Genomic DNA, 24,126 nt, shown 5'->3' with positions numbered 1-24,126 from the left:
TCCCTGCACCATGCGTCAATTCGCTGCAAATCCTCCTGCATTTCAGTACAATTTTCCATTGTACCTCTCGGCCACACCGGCCGGCTCACCATTATTGGTATATAAAATACTGTTACCATTACACAAGGCGCAACCAAATTGCAGTACAACCGAAAACATAAAGAAGCCATAGAGGCATCCAAGCAGTATTTTTAGATGTGATGATGGTTGAAAAGGTATCGAATCCGGTCATATGTAATAAATATACACTGTGATCGAAAAAGAAAATTTTTGTATTATAAAATGCACTGGCATCGCTTCATCATAATACCACTTTTTCTCACAGAAACAAATGAAAATAGTGTTAAATGTATCAGCTGCGGAGCTGGTAAAGCAAGCACGATGGCGTCAGAGAGGAACAGAGAAGCTGGTCGCAGACGAGCTGTTGGCTGTTTACCTGCGCAGGTGTAGCAGGCGGGAGGTCAGGCGGGCACCAGGGAACTCCAGAGCATGTCCCGCGGGCACTCCTGCGACGCACCGTCCCGCTACCTGCAACACGAGCCAGCCGCGTTAGCACGCCGCTACTAATCTCGCCCTCACAGGGCCCATCTGCGTTTAGCACCTCCACTGCAGGGTAGCGCAACAAAAGACGCCGGGCTCTTGTCTTACTTGTGCTGTCTTCTGCTAAGTGGGCGAGGGTAAGGAGAAAGTTTCACATTTTGGAATACTGTCGTATTTAGACCAAAACTACATTCGGAGAATACAGGAAATAATACATTCCACAAAAGAAAGTAATCAATTTCAATAAAATAAAAAAAAAACAGATTTTTCACTGTTAACACGTAAGTTCAAAATTAAAAAATGTATTTCAGTGACACAAGTAATTATTAAGACAAGGAATGATGTACTAAATTTAATTCTTCAGAATTTCCCGGTGACCTGCTGACGTCTTTAAGATGTCCGGATTTCTGCTGGATACCAGTGTCGTACTTGCACGGTAATTCGATAACGTAACTCGTTACCTTACTTGAAACTGCTTCTCGAATGGTTAGGATCCAGTATTTATATCTGCGGCCAACCCTCTCCCCCCCCCCCCCCCCCCTCAAGGTCGGTTCCAGGCTTTTCCTCTCCAGTTCGCATGGGGCGTAGACCGTAGAGGGGACGCCTGCAACCGAACACGGAGGGGGAATGCCGCAGGTATAAATATTGGACCCGTTCCAAGTCTACCAAACAATACAAATTGAACCACTCCAAACCAGGCTGGTCTAAGCTCCGGTAAGGCAGACATATACTAAACAAAAGACCTGACATGGAAGACCTCATCTCCACCAACCACAGAATCCGTCGAAAACCGATATACAAATACATTACTCCTTCCAGTACAATAGCCCTAAACACCGCAAAAACATTCCCAGACTTAGCCCCAATCCTGGAACCACTCACAGCCAACTCCACTACCCATCCCCACCTAGATGAGAGAACAGACAACTGAAACACACACACACACACACACACACACACACACACACACACACACACACAACACTACAAAGAAGACCACAAACCTCTCAAGGATATATATATATATATATATATATATATATATATATATATATATATTGAAAATAGTAAATATGACACTACGTATATCTTGTACAAATATATTTCAAATTCAACCAAGAACCTCTCAAGCAGCTATAAACTAAAATTAGAAGTAGTAAATAAGATCTTATGTATATCTTATACAACACTCAAAAATTTAAACTGACCTGATGTATATCTTGTAAAAATATATCTCAAAATTCAACCTATCAAATTGTAGGAAATGTACAATATTAATCAAGCAGTAGGACTTTAAGAAATATCAATGCATTAAGCAAATATTAAATCATACTAGTATGTTATAGAAAATTGTATTATCAATATGAAACATGCACTGATCGCATCAAATAAAGAAATGTAAAATAAAAATAAAATGTGAAACCCTATGGATGAAAAGGGCATATAGCAAGCCCTCGAACAGTCCACCCTTCTCCCTCAGAAAAGGGAATGAAAAGTGCAAAATAAATAAATAAAACACTCGAGAAGCTACCTAAGACCGGAGCAATTCGGCTTTAGGAATACCACTCAACAATACAACAACTCCTCTGCATAGTGAAACATATAATACACGGCTACAACATGTACAAAGCCACAGGGGTCGTGTTCCTGGACATCGAAGAAGCTTTCGACCGTTGCTGGCACAACGGCCTTACACGCAAACTAAGCGATGCTGGTTCCCCGGCAGTCTCGTACGTCTCATATACTCATATCTCACGAACAGATGTTTCAACATCGACGTGCAGGGCAAACCATCGACACAACACGGTATCCAAGCTGAAGTACCCCAGGGAAGCAACCTGGGGCCCATCTTCTTCAACCTCTACATTAATGGTGTGGCATCATATTATTTAGTAAGTTATTTGTAAAAAAAAAGTATTGTATACCAGGAGTAAATCTAATGATAGTCTCTAACTAGAAGTCTGTAAATATATGTGTCTGTGTCTGTAAATATATGTGTATACGAATTAGCTTATTTTAAACTGATCTAAATTTGCAAATACTTTGACATGTCCTATATCCTTGTAAAAATAGATCTACGGATGAATAAAGCTGCTACTACTAGTACTACTACTACTACTACTACTACTACTACTACTGACTTTGCCAGCCGGGGTGGCCGAGCGGTTCTAGGCGCTACAGTCTGGAACCGCGCGACCGCTACGGTCGCAGGTTCGAATCCTGCCTCGGGCATGGATGTGTGTGATGTCCTTAGGTTAGTTAGGTTTAAGTAGTTCTAAGTTATAGGGGACTGATGACCATAGATGTTAAGTGCCATAGTGCTCAGAGGCATTTGAACCAGTAGGCTCATAGCCTGTGCCGTTTCCACAACCACCACCTTTTTCCTTGGCCTTCCAGCAACACTCTTGGTTTTAAGTCTATAGTCTGTTACATGTCTGACTATTCTTCCCCCCCTACCCCATTCTTTCAATATATTTCTTCCATTTTGACATTCCGCATTCTATTCTTTCATTGATATTTAATTCTTTCCAATTTTCAGAATTCTTTATTTGACGTCTATGAGTTCATCCTTTTACTTTCCTCAAAAATTTCTTTACAGCTGACTGTATCGTTCTTTGGTCTTCCTTAGTTATTGGCCACATCTTACTTTCGCATGTGAGCACAGCTGTTGCCATTACATTGTAGAATTTTGAACTGTCTTTCTTGGTTTTATTGGCTAATGTTTTGTTTAACTTACTGGAGATGTCATTACCATATTCAAAACTTATATTACATCTTAAAAGCTGAAAGTGATATACCAATTCAATCGGTTATCATTTTAGCATTATTTTAGTATGTACTGGTATTTTCCATTAAAAGCCATAACTCTGATTTTATTTTCTGATATTTTCAAGTCACAGTGTTTGCCTATCAAGACCAAGCGACATAGAGCAAAATGTAAAGCACCCTTAGTCTTTTTTAAAATCATTTGGTCATCAGCAAAGAGCTCAGTATTTAAATCTGTGTTTCTAGGGCTATTTTTAAAATTATAATATAATTACTTTAGGAGTTATTTCTAGTGGTATCACGTAGTAATCATTTATTCATACCCTAAAGTTTCGTGAATAGGAATTAACGGACTGCACAGTAGAATAACCATGTGACGGGTGGCATCACACGGTACTTGGCAGCAGACACACACACACTGCGCCTTACACTGTAACAGGGGAAGGAATCAAAGTACACCTGTCAACTTTTATTTGTGCAAAAACGAGTTCAGTTTTTGGCGTCTTTCGGCCAAATTTATCGACCTTTCCTTATTTCTTCTACTTTTGACAACAGTGTATCCCTACTGCAATTTGCTGAATTTTCGCCATTTCATGCAATATATCTAGGACAGCGGGAGGAGTTAGTTAACCGATTTTCAGAATACTGCTGACCTCATAACTACAAAGGTACTTGCATCATACTTTTTTTGGTCAACAATCGCGGCCTCGGTTCAGATATTTATTTCGTAACTTGTCTGTCACATTCCGGGTGTTGCTGCTTGACGTATCAGTCAATGTTTCTTTGCCTCTGACAGGCGTTTTCAATTATGTTGCGGAGGCATGACCTTACTGATGACGAGATTTAGGGTATTCTCCAGTTTTGGATCAGAAAGCGACTTATCGAATTCAGATGGGAATTTTCTGCCAAGATACAGTAATTCGGCTATCAGCAGCTCTGGGGTCAGTCGCCTCGCCACGTCATATTAAGTTCTCGAAAAGATTCTCTGTTATTGAGTTCGAAATTCACGTCTCAATATTCACACCGAAGCTTTGCAGTTTTTGCAGTGCTGTTGTGCAAGTAGCCGCCTGAAACGCGAGCAGGGGCATGGCGACATACGACGCGTAACTCTTCAAGAGCACTTCTGTTCGGCACAACTGGAGTTCTTTGTCAGCAGGAGCTGGAACTAAAACTTCATTTAACTCAAAGAGATTTACCTAAAACAAGAAACACTGAAATTTTTCACTAGCAAGAGAATCTACACAAGAAAGAGAAATTCGTAAGGTATCAAAAATCTTTCGCAGACTCGCTCTTGAAACAGTATATATGTCTACATCTACATAGGTACTCCGCAAACCACCGCACAGTAAGTGGTGGAGAGCGTTTTGTACAACTATTGTCATTGCCTTTTCTGTTCCACTCGCAAACAGAACGAGGGAAAAACGACTGTATATACGAGGGGTGTTCAGAAAGTAAGTTCCGATCGGTCGCGAAATGGAAACCACTGGGAAAATCCGGTAAAGCTTTGCACAGATGTGTTGGGCAGTGTCTCTAGTATGCCCGTCGGTCGTGTGACGTCGCTCTTTTCAGTTTTCAGCGGACAGTGAGCACGTAAAGATGCGTATGGAATAGCGTCTCCCGCCAACTATGAGGGCCTGTTACAGATTTCGCCTGTGTCGTGCAGCCCACATAACACAAGTATCGAGCAGTTCCTTCTTCATGCCAATTCTCGGCCGCACACTGCAAGGGCAGTGAAGATGCTCCTGCAGCGTTTCCGATGAGAAGTGTTTGATCACCCACAATACAGTCCGTAACTGGCTCCCTCTGAGTCCCATCTTGCTCACAAGAACCGCTGGCTATGAAGACAAAATTTTTTCACAGACAACGAACTGCGGACCAGTGCAGATAAGTGGCAGAAAGCAAAGGCTGCTGCTTTCTATGACGAGGATAGTGGAAAGTTGATACGACACTACGACAACACTCGGAGTTGGAGCGGCGACTATGTAGAGAAATAGGTGGAAGGTGAACCTAACTGGTGCAAATAAAATGTTTCTTGTTTTCACTGTTCCCATTTCTCGACCGATCGGAACTTACTTCCTGGACAACCCTCGTGCGTCTCTGTATGGGCCCTAATTTCTCGTACCTAATCATCGTGGTCCTTACGCGCAATGTATGTTGGCTGCAGTAGAATCATTCGGCAATCAGCTTGAAATGCCAGTTCTCTAAATTTTCTTAATAGTGTTTTCGAAAAGAACGTCTCCCTCCCTCTTAGGATTTCTATTTGAGTTCCCGAAGCATCTCCGTAATACTTGCTTGTTGTTCGAACATACCGGTAACAAATCTAGCAGCCCTCCTCTGCATTGCATCGATGCCTTACTTCAATCCGACCTGGTACGGATCCCAAACACTAGAGCAATACTCAAGAACACGTGGCACCAATGTCCATCCTGTATGCGGTCTCCCTTACAAATGAGGCATTTTTTCCTGTTATTCTCCCAGTGAACCTAAGTCGACCATCCGCCTTCCCTACCACAGTCCTCACATGTTAGTTCCATTTCATATCGCTTTGCAACGTCACGCCCAGATATTTAAACAACTTGACTCTGTCAAGCAGTACACATTACGAGCTCGTTTTTCCCACTCATCCGCATTAACTTATATTTTCCCACATTTAGAGCTCGCTGCCATTCATAACACCAACTACAATTTTTGTCTAAATCATCCTGTATTTTCCAACGGTCACTCAACTTCGACACTTCACGGTACACCACGGCATCATCTGCAAACAACCACAGATTGGTGCCTACTCCGTCCGCCAAATCATTTATTTATACAGAGAACAACAGCGGTCCTTCCCTGGGGCACTCCTGACGATAACCCTGTCTAACGAACACTCGCCGTCGAGGACAACATACTGGGTTTATTACTTAAGAAGTCTTCGTGCCACTCACATATCTGTGAACTTATTCCATATGTTCATTCCTTCGTTAACGGCCTGCACTGGAGCACAGTGTCAAATGCCTTCCGGTAATCTAGAGAAATGGAATCTGCCTATTATCCTTCAGCCATAGTTCGCAGTATATCGTATGAGGAAAGGACAAGCTGAGTTTCGCACGAGCGATGCTTTTTAAAGCCTTAGTGATTCGTGGAGATAAGGTTCTCAGTTTCCAGAAAATTTAATATATTCCAACTGAGAATATGTTCAAGGATTCTGCAGCAAACCGAAATTAGGTATACTGATCTGTATATGCCTAGGGTGGACAATTTTATAGGGAACTGGTGAGACAAACACGCTACTCAGACTGACTCTGAGTTTTAAATTGCCCTTCTTACCTAATTTCTAAACACGAAGACAATATCCCTGAGCAACATATGATTTAATGCGATCCTACTTCATTACACTTGTTTTACTTTTGCTCGTTTTCATCTTATAACTTCTTTTCAAGACACTATCTCTCTCACTCAAGTCCGCAGCTTCGGGTTTAGTGGCTAGCGTTACTGCCTCTGGATAACGGCGTCCCGGGTTCGATTCCCAGCCGGGTTGGGGATTTTCTCTGCCCGGGGACTGGGCGATTGTGTTGTCCTCATCATTTCATCATCATCATCAGTAGTAAAAAAATTGGACTGTGTAAAAATTGGGATTTTGTACGGGCGCTGACGACCGCGCAGTTGAGCGCCCCGCAAACCACCACCACCACCACCACCACCACCACCATCATCATCTCTCGCTCAACTGATGCTTCAAAACACTTAACCCTTGTAACGGAATCAGATTATTATGCGCAAACCTTAAGATTTTTTATTTCTTTTCTGTAGTTTCCCAAAACACCGCGATAGGTTTTTCCAACAAGCCCGTGATCCATCCCTTCCGTTATTGTTATCCTCTCGGAGTTGGAAAGACGTCTTTCACGAGCACAACGTCTGTTAGTTGCTAAATTGCAACCTTCTATGTGAAACTTTATTACCTCCCAGCATACTTAACATTCAAGAGACGTGAATGCAGCCGGGTAGCGTCCTCGTTAATCACCGACATTTCGACAGGTGAACACCCTGTCATTTTCATGGCAAAACTGAAACGAGAGGTCACTGCGAAGGGGATAAAACCGTCATTTTTCCCCTGAAAATAGCGGGGTGTTTTTTTGTCGAAATATCGGCGATTATCGGAGACGCTACCAGGCTGAATTCCCGTATATTACACCAGCCAACAAAATTTTACCTTTTCTCAGTAACTGGCATGAAAACACCTGATCTTTATGTTTTCGAGTGTGCTGATAAAGAAAATGTTAGTGAAAATGCAGGTCCGCAGCTCGTGGTCGTGCGGTAGCGTTCTCGCTTCCCGCGCCCGGGTTCCCGGGTTCGATTCCCGGCGGGGTCAGGGATTTTCTCTGCCTCGTGATGACTGGGTGTTGTGTGATGTCCTTAGGTTAGTTAGGTCTAAGTAGTTCTAAGTTCTAGGGGACTGATGACCATAGATGTTAAGTCCCATAGTGCTCAGAGCCATTTGAAGATGCAAGATTAGCTATCGTTTTCAAATTATGGTAACATTACGTTATTGCCTGTATTAGCTTACGCCCATACAAGCTTACCTGGTGTTCTCTCTCGGAGGAAGGTACTGTACTGAGGACGCAACCGCATTGCCTGGAGTTTACCGATTAATTCTGCTGGTGATTCCCTGATTAGGCTACAGCAATAATCGGCTAACCTCGCAGATTATGGGTGTAGCAAAACCCATGAAAGATGTTTTACGATTCAACCATCTATGAAGACTCGAGACACAGGATATGCAGCATACATAAGGATTCCAAGGGTTGTCCTGGTTCCCGATTTTACAGCCAAAGCACAATCTGTACATCTTCCTAATACGAGGTGTGGCTAGAAAAAAACCGGACTAGTACTGGTGAAACAATAAAACGAATGCAATAAGGCTAAAAGTCGCGTGGCCTGTCACGTGACTCTCGCTCCGTCTACTGCTCGAGTTTCATCTGCCTCCTGCACTCAGTCTGCCCGTGGCGTCTGTTTTAAGTAGTTGACGTTTTGTCTGTGCGTCGGAAAATGTTGAGTGTACAGAAAGAACAGCGTGTTAACATCAAATTTTGTTTCAAACTAGGAAAATCTGCAAGTGAAACGTTTGTAATGTTACAACAAGTGTACGGCGATGATTGTTTGCCGCGAACACAAGTGTTTGAGTGGTTTAAACGATTTAAAGATGGCCGCGAAGACACCAGTGATGACACTCGCACTGGCAGACCATTGTCAGCAAAAACTGATGCAAACATTCAAATAATCGGTAAACTTGTTCGACAAGATCGCCGTTTAACAATCAGAGCAGTGTCTGAGTTAACAGGAGTTGACAAGGAAAGTGTTAGGCAGATTCTTCATGAAAGTTTCAACATGAACAAAGTGTGTTCAAAAATGGTTCCAAAGTGTCTCACAATTGAACAGAAGGAACGCCGAAGAATGATTTGTTCTGACATCCTGGAAAACATTGAAAGTGATCCCACCTTCTTACAAAATGTTATTACTTGCGATGAATCGTGGTTTTTTACTTACGATCCCGAAACTAAACGCCAATCGATGCATTGGAAAACTCCTGGTTCTCCACGACAAAAAAAAGCACGAATGTCAAAATCGAAATTCAAGGCAATGATGATTGTTTTTTTTGACATCAAAGGGATTGTGCACATTGATTGGGTACCAGAGGGACAAACAGTGAATCAGCATTACTACATTAGCGTCCTGGCTACCCTACGTGAGCGAGTACGGAGAAAACGGAACGATTTGTGGAGAAAAAAGTCATGGATCCTTCACCAAGACAATGCCCCACCTCACAGTGCGTTGTCAGTGAAGACGTTTTTGGCAAAACACAACATTCCCATCTTAGATCATCCACCCTACTCACCTGATTTGGCCCCCTGTGACTTTTTTCTTTTCCTTAAAGTCAAGTCAGCTTTGAAAGGAACTAGATTTGAGACTGTTGAAGCAGTAAAAGAAAAAGCGATGAAAGTAATGTATGGACTTACCGAAAATGATCTGCAGCATTGCTATGAACAGTGGAAAATTCGTATGGAGCGGTGTAGAGACCGAGGAGGAGAGTACATTGAAGGAGATAACATGAAATTGTAAATAATTGTAAATAAATGTTTTTTCCAGCATCAGTCCGGTTTTTTTCTGGCCGCACCTCGTATATGGCGTTATTAGCCTCCTCTGCGACTTCATTGTAGCCTGTTCGCAAATGTAGCAAAAACTGTCAGCACATTTTACGCGTTTGCGAAGCATATTGAATGACAGGAACTACAATGAGCACACACACACACACACACACACACACACACACACACACTAACTACACAGCAGTAACCCGTTCTTCCAGCACACGAACGAAACACAATTTTTAACAGATTGAAACTACGCTTAAATAAAACCGGCTCCCCTCCCCCTTCCCTCTTCCCCTTGTTGCTGCGAGCCCGGGTTAAAAATAGCGACAAACTATACACAGCTATTGTTGCCTGAAATAATGATTCTGTATATTATTAATGGGATTTCGAAACCTATATGTGAATGGATTGAATTTAAGTTGGAAACAAGAGATAATTCGATTTTTCATTGTCATTTACGTTATCAGCGTCACCTGCATAGTTAACAAACCTTTATTTTATCCCAGTTACATTTTCAGTGTTGGCTAGTGTTATTTGTAACCTCCTATTTTCCTCTTCTTTAAACTATGTTATTTGATCCGTGTGTCACTAATGCCCAATAAAAAGAGCATGCTTGGAAACGCACTATCCGCGTTCCAAATTATTCTCGTAGTTAGTTTACGTGAAGTAAATCCCGTCGGCGTTGTGCACATTTCCGTACGCGTAGGAGGCTACCGAAAACAAGGGAATGCAAAGCAGGCCGTGCGACGGACGTGCAGCTACGCCGCAGCTGTGACGTCAGGACCTGTCCAGTTGCCCCGGTGACGTCACGGCGGTCCTCCGCTGACGACATGAGCCGCCGCTGTCCGAGGGCTGAAACATGCATGATAAACCGGCCCGCTTCGCGCTGAGCCGAAAATACGCGCCCGCAGAGCAGCAATGTAGTTCGCACGGTTCGGGGACATGGGTGTAACAGAAGTTACAGAAGCAGCTCTTGTTTAATAAATTCAATTACGTATTAGGTTCCGTGGTAAGTGTGAAACAGCGCGACCGCTACGGTCGCAGGTTCGAATCCTGCCTCGGGTATGGATGTGTGTGATGTCCTTAGGTTAGTTAGGTTTAAGTAGTTCTAAGTTCTAGGGGACTGGTGACCTCAGGTGTTAACTCCCAAGGTGCTCAGAGCCAAGCCAAGTGTGAGACAAACCTCTTTGGTCGTGGAAACACACTATCTGATCAAAAATTTAAGGACGCATGTGTAACGCGGGATTTATCACTAGATATCACGAGAGGAGGTGGAAGCAGTGTGTTGTCAAGGAGAAGCACTAACAACAATAAGAGTCAGGAGATGTCAGTGATATGGAACGTCACCAGAGTGCAAATTCATCACAGACATTTCACCACTTCTAGAGCCGACCGAGTTGACTGAAGTGGAAAAGCTAAGGAACAACCATAGCTACAGCAAGCCGAGGCAGACCTCATGAACAGAGTCGAATAGTTGAACACTGCGGGCAGCGGTTGTAAAACGTCAGCGAAATGAATTATTCGTGACTACCGGCGGTCCACTAACACCAGGGAGTTGAAAAGAATCGGATACCATGGTTGAGCAGCTCCTTATGATCCACACGTTTCTCCAGTCGATGCTAAGCGACACTTGAGATGGCGTAGAGATCGACGGCATTGAACAGTGGATGATTGGAAACGAGTGATTTGGACTGACGAACTACGTAATGCTCTGTAGCAATCCGGTGCAAGGGTTTGGGTTTGGCGTATATCTGGAGAACATTACTTATCATAATGTGCAGTGTCAACGGTGAAGTATGCAGAAGGTAATGGTTCGGTATGGGGGTGTTTTTCGTATTAATGATGTGGTCCCTTTATTGCGCTTAGGAAAACGACAAATGCAGAAGGATATGAACAAATCTGACAGCACTGTGTGTACTGTATACAGTAGAGGATTAGTTCACAGGCGATGATTAATTGTATCGGTATCACAATGCACCCTGTCCTATATAGCGTCTGTGAGACAACGGTTTGTCGACAGCTACATTCATGAAATGTCTGCCCTGCGCAGGATCCAGATCTGAAGCAAACGGAACACCTTTGCGATAAGTTGAAATGGCGACTTCGCTCCGAGCTCCAGCATCCAACATGATTACCTCTTCTGGTGTCGGTTCATGAGGAGGAACGGGTTGCCATTCCTCCACAGACGTAATAATAAAAAACTGTGAAACACGAAGACGATTTAAGTGAGTTACGACAAGCTTGTTGTGTTTGTCGCAGTTTTCAGTCAGAAGATTGGCTTGCTACAGCACTCAACGATAATCTATCCTGTGCAAGCTTCCATTTCTGCATATCTGCTCCAACACGCATCAATCTGAACCTGCTTACGGAATTCATGCCTTGCTCTCCATCTAAAATTTTTACCCCCCCCCCCCCATACACACTTCCTTCCATTGTCAAATTGAAGATTTCTTGATGTCTCAGAATGTTTCCTATCAGTTGATTCATTCTTTTAGTTCATATGTTTCTCAAATTTCTTTTCTCCCAAAATCGAATCAGTACCACCTCATTATCCGATATAGCCTTCTAAGCTTCGGTATACTTCTGAAGCACCAAATTCTAAAAGCTTTTATTTTCTTATATTGTCTGAACTGTTTATAGTCCACGTTTCAATTCTGTTCAAGGTTACACTCCAGACAAATACCTTTCGAAAATACTTTTCAACACTTAAACTTATAATCGGTGTTAGCAGATCTCTCTTTTCCAGGAACGTTTTTTTGCTATTGCTGTTCTACATTTTATATCCCCGGTACTTCGACCATCGTCAGTTATTTTGATGCCCAAATAGCAAACACCACCTATTATTTTAAGTGTCTCATTTCCTAATCTAAAGCCGCGCGGTCTAAGGCACCTTGTCACGGTTCGCGCAGCTCAACCCATATGAGGTTCAAGTCCCCTCGGGCATGGGTGTGTGTGTTGTTCAAATGGCTCTGAGCACTATGGGGCTTAACATCTGTGGTCTTCAGTCCCCTAGAACTTAGAACTACTCAAACCTAACTAACCTAAGGACATCACACACATCCATACCCGAGGCAGGATTCTAACCTGCGACCGTAGCAGTACCGTGGTTCCGGACTGAGCGCCTAGAACCGCTAGACCACCGCGGCCGGCGTGTGTGTGTTGTCCTTCGCGCGAGTTTAAGTTAGATTAAGTAGTGTGTAAGCCTAGGGACCGATGAGCTAAGCAGTTTGGTCCCATAGGAACTTACCACAAATTTCCAAAATTTCCTAACCTAATTCCCTCTTCATCACCTGATTTAATTCGGCTTCACTGAGTCACCCTAGTTTTACTGTTGATATTCATGTAACAGCCTCTTTTCAATACACAATACATTCCGTTAAACTGCTTTATCAAGCCCTTTGCCGTCTCTGACAGAATTACAATGTCATCAGCAAACTGTAAGGTTGTTATTTCTTCTTCCTGAACTTAAATTCCCTTTCCAGATCTCTCCTTGCTTTCCATCACTGCTTGCTCAATGCGCTCATTCAATGACATCAGGGAGAGGATACAACCCTGCCTAACTCGAATCTCAACTACTGCCTCTCTTTTATGCCCTTAGACTCTTTTAACCGCAGTCTGATTTCTGTACAAGTGGTAAAAAACTTCTTGCTCCCTGTATTTTACCCCTGCTACCATCAGAATTTCAAAGATCTTATTTTTAAAGTCTTCAACTATCGTTATTACCCCGGACTTCCAGAAAGATCTATGTTTTGCCTGTGTTTATATCAACTGGCGAATGCAAGTCTTGCGTCTAGTCGTGCTAACGGTGATCCCTCTTACATGGCATGAAGAAATGGAATTATACATAGGAACATCGTTCACTGACCTCATTATTCATGAACACTACACATGTGTTAGTTACTCAGTACTAATTTGTTTGCATAACCGTCCCTCAAGGCCACGCGTACGTAGCTCTTGGCCGCTGGGTGGGTTCTCGGTAGTTTGGCTCCGTGCCGAGGCGCAGCGCTGCCTGCGAACGTATTCCGCGCACGGACCAACGGCACGAGTGATGCGTTCCTGCGTGCGCGGCGTGCCTCGACTGGAGATAGCTGCGCTGCGGTCGCGCTAAGGCGGCGTTACCAGGCCGTAGAGTAGCTCATTACGCCGGCAGGTACAAGGAACACACGTTACACCTCTCACATTCAGACTGCTACACTGGACGAGGGCCGTTCTAAAATGAAAGCATGAACGTGGGCGAAATTCTATGGGCTTTGCAAATTACTACTATGTACATGACACACTACGTTTTCATACTTGGTTGTGTCACTCTCGTAAAAATTGTCAGTTTCTAACTACGTGAAAACCGTATTAAAGTGAATTACGAGAAGTGAAAAAGTATTTATTTTAAGAACTTCAGTATTGACGAATATAAAACACGAGCAAGATTCAACATTAAATGGTTCTTTCTACTCATTTACTACAAGTGAGAAGTGGGCTGGTGAATGTAATGGTGATCGTGTGTCCAATGAACATGATGAGCGCTCAGTACATCGGAAATCTATGCGACCAGTGAGAGCGCGGCGAGAACGGATAATGTCGCTCTCAGTGAACTTCGATCGAAGATATGCGAGCTCACTGGCAGCATATAGCTCTAAATGTTGAGTTAACCATGGCGTTTTGCGAAATACAGTGGTTTCTGCTTGCTAAGTACCACGTCTGTCAAAAACGCCTTTGTATGAACATCGTTAAAAATTGATTAGACTATACTTGTTTATACGTATCATTAAGTTAAAGTTTCTTTTTCGCCTATGAATAGCATTGGTCGTATCTTAACCAACAGTTTCGACGAAAGGAGCATTGATGGTTGTTACATGGGGTAGACTGGAATGCGTCTCAAAATCAAGTTTGCTGGAGACGTTGCTTTGGCGAGGAAGGACGTAGCCAAAATATGTAATTTCGCTGTCCATACAATCGAAACGAGTATAACGTTCCAATCATGGCCTCGCATATTAAAGATGCTTCATAGAGGGAGAGGGGCGGGCTTATGGATTTGCTGAAGGAGATGGAATTTTTGTGCCATCTGAGATCTTCTCTCACTACCCCGCTCAGTAAGCAGGTAGCGACGAGAGGCTCCCAATTGTGGAAGCTACGTATTTTTACATACGTAGCTTTTTGTTAGTCGGTAAAGCCATGACTGGCAGGAACACAGTTTTTCTGGCTTTATTTTCCTCTCTATATAGCAATCCTCGATAAGTTCTGAAACGAGAACAATTTCACCGATGGCAAATATTACAATGTTTTCCCCTAATTATTGGCAATAGCTTCAGTTACAATGTAAATAACATTAAGTTAAGCCATTATTTACTAAATAAAGTTGTTAACCTCTTATAATAAGTTATAGCGTACGTCACTTTATCTTAGTAGCCGGTACGCTGCAATCCAGTAATTTTATTACCAATGTTGTTGACATGCAGTTTTTTATATATACAGTAAACGACGTTTCAAAATAAATTTTACATCTGTTTTCTTAAAACCTTAAATGATAGCCAAATATGTCATCAAACATGGACAAACCCTGTTCATATTATTTCTCACTTAGCAGATAGCGTTTCTAATTAAACAGCGTGCCTATGGAGTATTGCTTCAGTTGTGCGACAGGATTCGTGAGTTCCTGTCATAGAGGTCACACTTCGTAGTAATTAACAGGAAGTCATCGAGTAAAACAGGAGTAATATTTGGCGTTCACCTAGTGTTACAGGCCCTCTGCTGTTGCTGATCTGTATAAAGAACATAAGCAGCCTTCTTAGATTGCTGATGATACTGTCGTTTACCGTCTTGCAAATTTATCAGACAATCAAAACCTATTGCAAAATGATTTCGCCATGATATCTGTATGGTGTGAAAAGTCGTAATTGAATCTAAATAATAAAATGTGTAAAGTCATCCATGTAAGTACTAATAGAAAGCTGCTAAATTTCAGTTACACGATAAATCACACAGATATAAAGGCCGTAAATTCAGCTAAATATTTAAGGATTACTATTGCGAACAACTTAAAATGGAACGATGTTCTGCGATTTTCTGGCAGAACATTGAGAAGACTGCTTACACGAAGCTTGTCCGTCCTCTTCTGGAGTATTGTAGTGCGGTGTGGGATCCGTATCTTACGAAAGACATTGAAAAAGTTCAAAGAAGGGCAGCTCCTTTCATTTTATCGCTCGGAGGGTCTGCCACGAACATGATACGTGAATTAGGGTGGCAATCATTACGAAAGCGTTTTTCGTTGCAGCAGGATCTTCTCGCGAAACTTCAATCATCATCTTTCTCCTCCGATTGCGAAAATATTTTGTTGGCGCCCACCTACATAGGGAGAAATGAACATCATAATAAAATAAGAGAAATCAGAGCTCGCACAGAAAGGTTTAAGTGCTCGTTTTTCCCACGCGCCGGTCGAGAGTGGAACGGTAGAGAAATAGTTTGAATTGGTTCTATGAACTCTATACCGTGCACCGTATGGATCCTGACAGATTCCCACGTGAGGTGATGCTTGGAGAGATCTCTATAGCCAAAAGACCTGTAGGACGTTCTGTGTTGAGGTTCAAGGACTCCTGTAAACGAGATATGGAGAGCTTTGGAATCGACACAAATAGATGGGAGGCACAGGCTAGCATGAGACCAGAGTGGCGTGATGATATATCATCTGAAATGTCGAAGCATGATGAAGGCTTGTTAGACAGATTAAGGCAGAAAAAGCTTCGCAATGCTACCACTGCTCCTGCCTCAGCAGCCAGGTACACTGGTGGCAATTGCGGCAAGAGATGCCGTGCTGCCATTGGCTTGACAAGTCATATGAAAAAATGCAACTCATAAACACAGACACTGCAACAATCATCTACCAAGATGTCGTGGCCAATACATTATATATATATATATATATATATATATATATATATATATATATATATATATATATATATATATATACCGTGCACTTAATTAGTAATCAAGTAAGTTCGTATCTTTGTTACTTTCAGCCTGGTTTCAATTATTCAATGCAAAATTTATAATTATATGGTAAGAATGTTGGTTTTATATTGTATATTTAATTTTTATTTTTACGTTAATTGTAATTTTTAACCAAAATGCAAGCAGTGCAGATGGCGCCTTTTATTATCTATGACGCACACTGCGGCTGGCTGTGTCAGCTTGTTACAGCAGCCACCGTGTGAATTGGGCTATAGGCACCTAAAGGTCGTTTTAACATTTGTATATACAAGCTTTCTGCGTCTATATGACTCGCTACTAGGCGATATGTTTGTCTCACCACGCAATCTTCAGTTTTTACAACTGCTTAACGCTTCTTGATACAATTAATTCGAAGTGACAGGTCTGTAGTCTTCTTATTCCTTTTAGCACTGATGATGGCTATACTATAGCAAATCTAGCTGGATCTGCAACAAAATCCAGATTGATACGCTACTGTTTGCTGTATTTATCTCCGATTGTAAAGCAAAGGAGTGCCGTGCGTTTCTTCGCACAGGAAGGAGTTCAGGGAACGGAAATTTATCGAAGAGTGGACAAAGTGTATGGAGAGCACTGGATGTGTCTTGCAATTCCAACGCTCAGTCAGACCTCTTGTTCAGTGGCTGCCATCGCGACTCGTCGGTCTTCAATAACTGTTGGACAATCGGTAATGCGGTGTGGCGTTGGAGTGCGTCATCGACCAACGTGATCAGTCCTTCCTTGAGTCGCATGTGCCACGCCTTTACCCAGCCGGTTAATCTTTTCCTGTATCTTCGTGACGCTCTCCCACGGGTAAAACAAACATGAGACCACTCGTGCTGGCCTTCTACAAACAAGTTGAATATCTCCTGAGAGTCCCATTTCGTATGGGTTCCACACACTTGAGCAATATTGTAAGCTGAGGCGATGTAAGATACCGGTTTGTCCTCCCAGTTTCGGTGAGAATTTTGTTTTCTCTACATTTTTTGAAGAATTTTGTAAAGTATAAACTTAGATCTTATAAGCGTAATACTGGGTGCAAGTGTCATGTTACGTACATCGTACGCGACCTGAGCGAGATCTACCGACAGCAGAGCCACCTACCAGAGAGATCTGTACCACAGATGCTGGCGGGAGATAAAGATATCACGCAAGTAATTTCCGGCTACTAACAGCGAATGCTGTTATTACCGTAATCGGTGTACAGTGTTGCAATAAGCTCCTTTGTCTTTATAGGAATGGTCTACGCAATTTTTGTCGAGAATATGAGGTCGGAGGCAATCACTGGACTTTTTTAACGTATAGTGTTGTATGCTTCCATCTTAAGACGCTGGAATATAGTAAAGGAACGTGCTTTAATTCTCAATCCACACGTGGTGTATGACTAGGACTGACAGAATATTGGTGTAGATTCATATTGAGATATTTTTGATGATAGCTAGAAGGACAACGTCTGAAGAGGTTGAGAATGGCGGTGCCAATCTTTCATTCAGTCGTTCAGTAGTTAGGCAAACTTATAGTAATCGCTACCACTAGATGTTCTGACTAATGAATACGGGGAAGCGGTGTACTGAGCGTATCTCGTAATTAATATCACACTGAATACGAATTTTTAACGAGAGTGCATTGCGCTAAGCGTATCTCATAATAAAAATAATAATAATTATCCGACTACAGTAGCCCGGGACATCAGATACCACCGTACGAGCTGCAAAATTTTTAACATTTGTCACCACGATTATTTTACGTAGTCAAAAATAAAAAAATAAAAAAACTACGGTACCTGATAACGTCAAGGTGTTTTGAAAGCATCCTTCTTTGTACACTGACTGTCTTGCCAGTAAGCTACCAATGAATCAAAGATTGCCACCTGCATCCCTCTAATTTCAAAGTCTGTTGCGCTGCTGCACCTATTACAGCTACACAAGTACACACACTCCGTAACCTATCACAACGAAACTTCAACCGACTCTCTCCACGACACAATGAAATCCGCCTTTTCTTTTACACTGAGGTGACAAAAGTAGTGTTGGACCTCCTTTTGTCCGAGGTAGTGCAGCAACTGTACGTGGCATGGACTCAACAAGCTGTTGGAAGTTCCGTGCAGAAATACTGAGCCATGCTGCCTCTACAGTTGTCCATAACTGCGAAGGTCTTGGCGGTGCAGGATTTTGTGCACGAACGTATTTCTCGATTATGTCCCATAAATGTTCAATGGGACTCATGTCGGGCGATCTGGGTAGCCAAACCATTCTCTCGAATTGCACAGGGTGTTGTTCAAACCAATCGTGAACAATTGTGGTCCAGAGACATGATCCATTGTCATCCTTAAGTATGGAATCCATGTATGGCTGTACATGGTCTCCATCTAGCCGAACGTAACTATTTCCATCCAATGATCGCTTCAGTTGGACCAGATGACACAGAACATTCAAAAAATGGTTCAAATGGCTCTGAGCACTATGGGACTTAACATCTATGTTCATCAGTCCCCTAGAACTTAGAACTACTTAAACCTAACTAACCTAAGGACAGCACACAACACCCAGCCATCACGAGGCAGAGAAAATCCCTGACCCCGCCGGGAATCGAACCCGGGAACCCGGGCGTGGGAAGCGAGAACGCTACCGCACGACCACGAGATGCGGGCACAGAACATTCACTGTAAACACAGCCCACACCATTACAGAGCCAACTCCAGCTTGCGCTGTTCCTTTTTGACAACTAGGGTCTATGGCTTCGTGGGATCTGCGCCACACTTGAACCTTATCATCAGCTATTACTGACTGGAATTGACACTCACCTGATTCGGCCACGGTTTCCCATTTGTCTAGGGTCCAACCGATATGGTAACGAGCCCAGGAGAGGCGCTGCAGGCGATGTGATGCTGTTAGCAAAGGAAGTCGCATCGGTCGTCTGCTGCCATACCCCATTACCGCCAAATTTCGCCGCACTGTCCTAAAGGATACGTTCGTCGTACGTTCTGCATTGGTTTCTGCCATTATTTCACGCAGTGTTGATTGTCTGTTTACACTGACAACTTCACGCAAACGCCACTGCTCTCGGTCGTTAAGTGAAGGTCGTCGGCCACTGCGTTGTCCGTTCAAAATGGTTCAAATGGCTCTGAGCACTATGGGACTCAACATCTGAGGTCATCAGTCCCTTAGAACTTAGAACTACCTAAACCTTACCAACCTAAGGACATCACACACATCCATGCCCGAGGCAGGATTCGAACTTGAGACTGTAACGGTCGCGCGGTTCCTGACTGAAGCGCCTAGAACCTCTCGGTCACACCGGCTGGCTATGTTGTCCGTGGTGAGAGGTAATGTCTGATATCTGGTGCTATCGGCACTCCCTTGACACTGTGGATTTCGGGCCGCGCGGGGTAGCCGTGCGGTCTACGCGTCTCGTCGCAGTTCGCGCCCCCCCCCCCCCCCCTCCTGGGAGTTTAGAGTCCTCCCTCGGGCATGGGGGTGTATGTTGTCTTTAGCGTAAGTTAGTTTCTATTAGATTAGGTAATGCGTAAGCCTATGGACCAATGTCCTCAGCAGTTTGATCCTATAGTCCTTACCACAAATTTCCAATTTTGTGGATCTCGGAATATTGAATTCCCTAACGACTTCCGAAATGGAATGTCTCATCGTTCTAGCTCCAACAACTATTCCGCGTTGAAAGACTGTTAATTTGCGTCGTGCGGACATAATCCACCTGAAAACTTTTCACATGAATCACCTGAGAACATATGACAGCTTCGACAATGCATTGCCCCCACCTACCCTCATGTCCAAATTACAAACCACCTGATCCTGATTTTTATACCCGCGTCCTGCAACAATGCAGAACTTTTAACTTCCCTTTACCTAACTCTGTCCTTTCGCCGTGTAAGTCCTTCCCATTTCAATGTAGGTGCAGAGCATCTTTTCAAGTTGTCCCCCCTTACTGATCCATATTTTTGTTATTTTTATAATACAAAATACTCAATAGTTATTTCTTCCAATGCCATAAACGAAAGTAATCTTTTTAATAATATTAAAACACATGTTAACGTCGCACCTTTAAATTCCATTATATCGATTTCATGTATTTTAAACCATTAGCACCGACAGATCATTCCTGTTCATATGGAGTCGTACGAATGATACAATAATAAAGAAAAAACACTGGCGTACGCAGTTCGTCGTCTCGTGGATCACGTGTCATTCTACGCTACTTCTAGCAGTACATGTTTGGATTCTCTACGGATGTAGAACTCGCAATGGTGATCATCTAGGTCAATTCTGCATGGACTGTGTGGCATCCTATCTGTCGTCATAGCGGTGCGACAAACTGGCGCGGCAAGAGACTTGTTGATCTCAGTAGTGACTGTGACTATTATTGCGGTACTCAACACCTCTTTCTTAAAGGGACGAAACAATGAGATGTAAAGGTCATTACGACAGTAATTTCGGAGATGAAACTGTTGTCTACAGAAAGGACGCAGCACCAAAAGACTGTAGTGAAATGCAGAATTGCAAAGAACTGACCACTAGTGCAAGTGTAAGTGGGCTGCTTCTGTGCTGGCAGCGCTGTGTAGCGCTTTGCATTGGATCTCTTGACTCCGCTTTCTTTTTTTAAGAGACTCTGTGGCTGGTAGGATTCGTTGTTAATCGCCAGTACTGTTGGGCAGTGGAAGTTAGTCACCAGCAGTCATGGAAGTACTGTTGGGCAGTTGGAGGTGAACAGCCAGCAGTGATGGATGTTAAATGTGAGAAATTAGCATTGATGGAGGGTAGAGGTCTGAAGTGTTAGCGTAGGCTATCGATCTGGAACTATCCGATTTGGAGATTGAAAATTATTCGTGATTATATATCTTTGTACTCGATGTCAATGACGATTTATATTCATGTTTGAACTGGATGTCACATTATTAAGGTAAAAAATACATCATTTGGTTTGCAACAAAATCTCTCCTTTGCTAACCACATGCCTATTAGTAGTTAGTGGCTTTAGTAGTTAGATTGTCTTATTTAGCTGGCAGTATTGACGCTCGCTGTATTGCAGTAATTCGCGTAATGAAGATTTTGCCGGCCAGTGTGGCCGAGCGGTTCTAGGCGCTTCCGTCTGGAAACGCGCGACCGCTACGGTCGCAGGTTCGAATCCTGCCTCGGGCATGGATGTGTGTTATGTCCGTAGGTTAGTTAGGTTTAAGTAGTTCTACGTTCTAGGGGACTTATGACCTCAGATGTTGAGTCCCATAGTGCTCAGAGCCATTTGAACCATTAATGAAGATTTTTGTGAGGTAAGTGCTTAATGAAATGTATAGGTTATTGTCAGGATTGCTTCTTATTCAGGGCCATTCATTTGTATTAATTATTTGACGTCAGGATGTATTTTTTTTTTAGCAGATTGCGTTGTGCAAGAATATTGTGGGTCAGTGTTGACATGATAAGAAAAAGTAAAGAGAGAGTAGGCTCAGTACGTTCAGTTTTACTCAGTTGTTTCACAATCAAATAAAGTAGAAGTTTCATCTTCTCAGTCATTCAGCAATTTAAGTACAAACGCACATATTTAAATAAAGAAATTTCACAAGGACTGGCAGTCGACCATGAACACGATGGCTATTGCGCATAAACGGGCGAAGAGATCCGATACTGTTGGATTACGTTACTGAAAACAGTAACAGTCGTAAAATACCTAGGGATACAGCGCGGAGCGACCTAAAGGTGAATGAACCAACACTAGCCGTTAGAAAAGTAGATACCAGTTTGAGACTCACTGTAATAACGTTTAGGAAACTGAATTAATTCACAAAAAGTGGCTTACAACACACACACTCGACCGTTATAGAGTATTGTTGGTCAGTCTGGGACCTTCATCACATTGGATTAATAGGAGGGAGATGTGGAGATGATGTGGAGATGGAGAGGGAGAGGGAGAAGGAGAAAATCCACAATGAAAAGCGATGTGTTTTGCAATGGGTTCGTTTAGAGAGGGCGAAAGAGTTCGGAGATGCTTAACAAATTCCAGTGGTAGAAGCAAGAGTAGTATTGTTCACCGTGGAGAAGTTTACTGTTCAAAGTCCAGGAGGGTGCACTACAGAATGGTCGGGTAAGAAATAACTTCCGCTCATATACGTTTCGCGAAATCACCACAAGAAAATATGAGAAATTAGAGCCCATACGGCTCGTACAGTCAATAAAGTGATTGCGGTGTACAGATATAGATAGTAGTTGTAAATTTAATAATTAAATCGAAACCCTTAGCTGCCGACAGGTGTTGTTGATGTACATCAATGGGGACAGCTGAAAATGTGTGCCCCGACCGGGACTCGAAGTCGGGATCTCCTGCTTACATAGCAGACGCTCTATCCATCTGAGCAACCAAGGGCACAGAGGACAGTGTGACTGCAGGGACTTATCCCTTGCACGCTTCCCGTGAGACCCACATTCCCAATTGTCCACAACCTACATTCGCAGTGTTCCTAATAGATATTTGCTCATTCACTCATTACTCGCGCCAGACTAAGCTGACGAGTCCCGTAAGATGTTCGGGCAAAGAGTGCGCATTCGCACGGAAGGCGGTCAACTGCCGGATAGCCTTTAATTATATATGAAGATTGTAACTGCTTTAGAGAGAACAGATAGAACTGATGACCGTGCAGCTTCTCTAGAATGAAATGATACTTAAATCGAAACCCTTAGTTGCCGACAGGTGTTGTTGATATACATCAATGGGGACAGCTGAAAATGTATGACCCCACCGGGACTCGAACGCAAGATCTCCTGCTTACATGGCAGACGCTCTATCCATCTGAACCACCGAGACCACAGAGGATAGTGCGACTGCAGGGACTTATCCCTTGCGCGCTTCCCGTGAGACCCATATTCCCACAACCTACATTCGTAGTGTTCCTAATAAATATTTGCCCATTTGACATTCTTCTGTGCGAATGCGCACACTTTGCCCGAACTCTTACGGGATTCGTCACCTTAGTCTAGCGCGAGTAATGAGTGAATGGGCAAATATCTATTAGGAACACTACGAATGTAGGTTGTGGACAGTTGGGAATGTGGGTCTCACGCGAAGCGTGCAAGGGATAAGTCCCTGCAGTCGCACTATCCACTGTGGCCTCGGTGGTTCAGATGGATAGAGCGTCTGCCATGGAAGCAGGAGATCCCGGCTTCGAGTCCCGGTCGGGGCACACATTTCCCCATTGATGTATATCAACAACTCCTGTCGGCAGCTAAGGGTTTCGATTTAATTATCATTTCATTCTAGAGAAGCTGCACGGTCATCAGTGGTAACTGTTCTTTCGGGATCAGATACCATCTTCATATATAGTTTCAGAGTTGTATATATTTACTGTTTGTGGGAATAAAACTTCTGCACCAGTTCTTAAGTTTTCTTCCCAGTTCTCTCTCTATCACGGGATAGCGATCCGATGTTGGACTGCACGGCAACACGAGGACCGTCAAGGTTGTGGTCCACCACAAGAGAGAGTCGCCGTGTAGTGCACCAAGCACATCGTAACCCGTTCACATCCGCGCCTGCCATCTGAGAACAAGTAATGGAGCCCCAGCAATATTCTGTGTCGTCCTGCACCTTCAGTTGAAGACTAGCGACAGCCACACTAGGGAATTACTATCCTATGCGTACGCTGCCGTTAATAGCACAACAGAAACGGCTCATTTTAGAGTGGTTCCATGATCGGGAAGCTTGTATT

At 43.2% G+C, this 24,126-nt stretch overlaps 1 protein-coding gene and 1 non-coding gene across 5 annotated transcripts in view; one reads left to right on the top strand and one right to left on the bottom strand.

Annotated features, from left to right (window-relative positions):
- LOC126259224 (protein GDAP2 homolog) overlaps positions 1-24,126 on the bottom strand; it is a 1,081,164-nt gene that overhangs the window by 324,363 nt on the left and 732,675 nt on the right. For all 4 annotated transcript variants that reach the window (XM_049955836.1, XM_049955838.1, XM_049955837.1 and 1 more), the window contains one exon: positions 437-528. The gene's annotated coding sequence lies outside the window, so the exon portion shown is untranslated. The remainder of the gene's footprint in view (positions 1-436; positions 529-24,126) is intronic.
- On the top strand, positions 23,531-23,604 carry Trnap-ugg (transfer RNA proline (anticodon UGG)). The gene has a single exon. It is a non-coding gene; the product is annotated as a tRNA-Pro (tRNA).

Source organism: Schistocerca nitens, chromosome 5 (genome assembly GCF_023898315.1).
Source record: "Schistocerca nitens isolate TAMUIC-IGC-003100 chromosome 5, iqSchNite1.1, whole genome shotgun sequence".
Taxonomy (NCBI): Eukaryota; Metazoa; Arthropoda; class Insecta; order Orthoptera; family Acrididae; genus Schistocerca; species Schistocerca nitens.
This window is presented reverse-complemented; position numbering and strand designations above follow the sequence as displayed.